Raw genomic sequence first — 4,744 nt, 5'->3', positions numbered from 1 at the left:
GACAGTGCCCTGTATGTGTCAGACAATTTGCAAATAATTTATGTCATCTTTTCTACTATTATCTCCACCGAGGGCTTAAACTGTGTTGCCAATATTAAACCTCCAGCAAAGAAGGAGGAAATACCAGAGAGGAGTGGGAAAAAGAGGGGAAAAAGCGCCAAGCTCAGCTTTTTTCCTGACTGAGGACGCAGAGCCATCTGTACAGAGACAAACGTGCATATGGCCGTCATTTGTCCAACATCTTACATGATGTGAAGGCTTTTCACTTGGAATGCCAACCTATGTGGCAGATGATGTATGTGTTTCTTCAGTCCTGTGATTACTAGCACGAAGCTGCAGTGCAATGCTCTTCACCTCATCAGTTCCACACGCTGCACTCCAAGGTAGGTGAAGAATTTGCAGCAAGATGGCTTCTGACACGCAGCACAACCAAGGCGTACCAACGTGAACATTATACACTAGATTTTGTTTCAGCCATGGACTGCGACCAGACCTGTACCAACTGGGGTGGATGAAACAAATTAGAATTTTAATAGAGTGCCTAGCAGCAGTAATTAAAAAGAATGATTATATTTTTGCAAGATGTGCAAAGAAAAATAAAAAGATGGGGAGTGCGTTGGTGTTGGTCCCATTTACCCTTAGTTATTCTGATAGGAAGAAATCTGATCTTTAGATAAGTGAAGAGCAGCTGCTTTGAATAAAGCAATTGTAAAGAGTGGGGTGGTGGACTGTGACTCTGGCCTATCATCGCTCTTCAAGTTCCCTCTCTAAAGCGCCGAAGAACCCATAGAGCACATGCTATAGCATGTTACTGTTCGCTGACCAGAAGAAAAGTACCGTAAATTTCATGCTTCTGATATTCTCTATATAAAAAAATGATTAATGACCATGTGAACAATAACTTGTTTAATTGCCTACTCTATGTTGGGCAGAGTTAAGCTTTTTAAAAAAGAAATTGTGCTTAAATTTATCCCCCAAAAGACCGCTGCCATCTATTTTGGAGTTTATTATTGAAAGAAAACACAATAAGGAAGAGCTAAGGTGCTCAGTATTTTGAATGTTTTTTAATGGATTTAATTAAGCCTTGCACTCAAATAAATAAGGGTGGGACCGATCTAGCCTCTGAAGTCAAATGATTGTGAAGGCCATAGAAAAATACTTCTGAAATTACCCAAACAAAGTGTTTACCACCAATTTGAAGTACAACTCTATTGAATGTTCAGGCCAGAGGCTGTTCAGGCCAGAACAGAGTGTATTTCTCAAATTTCAGAACTTCCTAAAATCCAGACAGCATCATGCTCACCGGCTGAAAAACTCTGTTTTCTTGTTTGAGGGTGCAAATTCAATCGAAGTGCTATTGCTTGTTCTATTTGAATATTTCACACAAAACCTTGGTTAAAAATGTGTGACTATGGCCTATCATTGCACTCCAAGTATCCTCTCCAAATCACATGCTATAGCATGTAAACTACACATAAACATATATAGAGACCAATAAGAGAAATAATATTTCTAGGCATTGATAGAAAATGTTAACATCCTTTATACTATACTGCATCATGTTAATCACCTCAAGTAGACATAAGAAATATTATACGGGATTTAAAAGGACACTTACTGCCAATCACTACCAAAAAGAGGCAATTGGAAAACTGGTACACATGTACACACACACACACACACACACACACACACACACACACACACACACATGAAGCTCAAACTTTTCAGCAGCAAATCCCACTTTGGACATACAAGGCCAGATAATGAGCGGCACTTTTTCTTTGCAAGGAATCATTAATCAGAGAAATGATCCTTGCGAGTGTTTAGATGTTTTACTTAATTCGGTACCTCTGGCCCACTGCCCCACTAGTGCCAAAATTATTATTTCTCACCCAGCAGGTGATAAATAACAACCTCAGTAATGATTTATATGGTGGGTTTCTCAGACCGGGTAATGCATACACACACAACCAAAACAAAAACATCGCCAAAAAAAAAAAACCCTCCTGGAGAACAAGTGGGTGATAATTATTGTGGGAGCCATGGGAGCTATACTCTGCTTGTAAAGAAAAAGAATAGTGCAGGAAATGAAGCAGGCACTGGCTGCCCAGCTGATCCTAAGAGGCTTCATTAGGCACATCCCAACAGCACATTCCATTTGGACGTTTTATTACCCTTTTGGTGCAGTGAGCTTTAAATGTCTTCAGACAGTGGTCTTCGCAAAAAACAAAAGACAAAAAAACATTTGATAGTTACTACCGTACAAATAAAAAACAACCGCCCCCCCCACCCCCCACCCAACAACGACAAAAAAAATCTGATCTCATATATCTCATATTAGCTCTGCTTAGCGTAATCTCCCCGAGTCAAGCACTTCAAAGCACTCGTCATCTCTGTGGGATATAAGCACGCTATTTTTCAAAGCCTCTTTTAGCTTTTCGTGAGGCTGTTGTGCAGAAGAATAGAGCCGTGGGGTCTTGAAAACAACGCAGTCAGGCACGTTGTGTCGCCACTGATTGTTTAAGAAAATAAAATATAATGGCTTTCCAGCAAAAACAACATTAGAACATCATTTAGTTGATGCTTAATTTGCTGGCTAAATAAAGTAAAATATTATCACTTATTATTTAGAAGTATAGTTTATGCTGAATAGATTCGAGAGGCCTAGATCTTGTTCATTGTTGACATCCACTCTCCATTTTCTGTTATACCAAATACAGGGTCGCAGGTAGCATAGCCCGGCAAACAACAGGCATATTGTGTTTTTATATACACATGAACTCATAATTTTTCATATTTTTGCTTAAGAGACTTTACGATGCAACAAAAGTTAGGGGACTATTTCTGTTTCAAATAATTCCATGCCATCCCCTGCAAATGGGCATCATAAGACTGGAACCTAGATGTGATTTCACATTTTTAATTACTCCATCAGCATGGAATACGTGTGCAACTCATAAAATTGTGCTACTTATTCAATATGCACCCTAATACAAAAATCATTTGATGTCGATTCTGTATTTGGGGGTAGATTCTTGTATTATACTGCATTTAATAACACTGGTTCATAAAAGTATCTTTTGTCACGGAAAAATGCTACTTTAAGTAATATCCACTCACGGCTAAGGTGTTCCATTGCAGTAGTTCATTGTGAGGGCAACAGTATCTCTTACTCTAAGTGACCTAGGTCACAAATAGCTAACCGTCCAGGCTATGACCTTTACAAAGTTTTTGGAGCAGGGTGGAATCTCAGCTAATTGCTTCGCAGCTCATGGAAAAATATAGCTCTTCTCTAATCAGGCAGCATCTCAAGATTTCAGAGTGCCAGGAGCAGTTTGTGTTTAAAAAGATATGCATTGTGTTGATGCGACTGGGGTACTGAGGGCAATGTTGTGGCAAGACGACCTGGGAAACACCAGTGGGTCAATTGGTGTCAGGCTTCATGTGCGCTAGCTTGCCTGCAGGGAAAACCCTAAACAAAACTCATTGTTTCCTAAATAACCCAGGGAGATCAAGATTATCAAAGAGCTGACCAGGTCCAGGAGCAACCGAAAGATGACCTACCAAAAGCAAGCGGTTGAGTGATCTCTGACCAGACAGAATGGTGGGCCATCTTCACTCTGCGTTGACACCCTGTACACAACGCAGCAGAGGTTTGAGAGCCATTTTGATGCTAATGTGAAACAGGGGCTAATCACCTTGTAACCACAGAGTTTCTCTTTGAGAGAACCCTTGTTAAGGCTTGGGATGGAAGCAGCTTTACCAGTTTGGGGCTATATCAGCTAACATGATAATCCTCAAGAGTGTAATGTAAATTGCCTTCCCTTTTGATCCTCTCAGGCTAAAGTGGAGGGCGCCTTCTGGCATGAAGGACCTTCAGTGCAGAAGCAGTTATGTAGCAGATAAAAAGAAATGAATTCAAAATTTCATTTTCATATTCGGCATAATAGCACTGCATTCTAATTGAGAGGATTAAGGAAGCTTTTAAATTCCTATTATGTGACGAGAACCTTTAACCCTATAGCTTTTAGTACACAAAGTAATTTGCTTTGAGTTAAATATTTTAAAAATGTAAAGGGAAAACCAATTAGTCCCTTGCTCCACACAAAGCAGACCACAAATATACAGTAGGTGGAATAGATTACTTCATGTATCCTTATTTAGGGGTCTTCTTTATTAGTAACCTTTATATGATATTTCTTGATGTTATATAAGTCTTCCAGTTTTGTCCTGGTCCAATTATAGTAATCCTTTTTGCATATATCTCCTTTCATGACACACCATCTAAGGCAGATTTACCATTTAAAAACATTAGAGATAGGTGCACAGAAAGGAATGCAGTAAATTAAGTAAAAGCTAGAGTATAAAGGTGAGTTTTAAGAACAAATGTGAAAGTGTTGACTGTGTAGGACTGTGGTTTCTGTTTTGTTGCTCTAAGACCATGAAATGATCTTCCTGTCTCCTAGTTTTCTGGAGCCTGGTTTTGGAGCTGAAAGAAGGCCAAAGAGGGAAAACGAGGTGGAGTTAACGATTCACCAATGTAATCTGGAGCCAGACTGTTCAGGCCTTGAAGGTGAGCAGCAGTACTTTGAATTTCTTTGAATTCTGAAATCCACAGCAAAATGGCATAAGGAAGCCAAACCAGGTAACATAAGCTTAACATAACTGAATCCATGCTATACATGAATACAAAACAAATGGAAAGAGAGAAAAAAAAATCAGAAAAAAGGAAAAACAAATG

This window comes from Lepisosteus oculatus, chromosome 12, assembly GCF_040954835.1.
Source record: "Lepisosteus oculatus isolate fLepOcu1 chromosome 12, fLepOcu1.hap2, whole genome shotgun sequence".
NCBI lineage: Eukaryota > Metazoa > Chordata > Actinopteri > Semionotiformes > Lepisosteidae > Lepisosteus > Lepisosteus oculatus.
Note: the sequence above shows the minus strand (reverse complement) of the source record.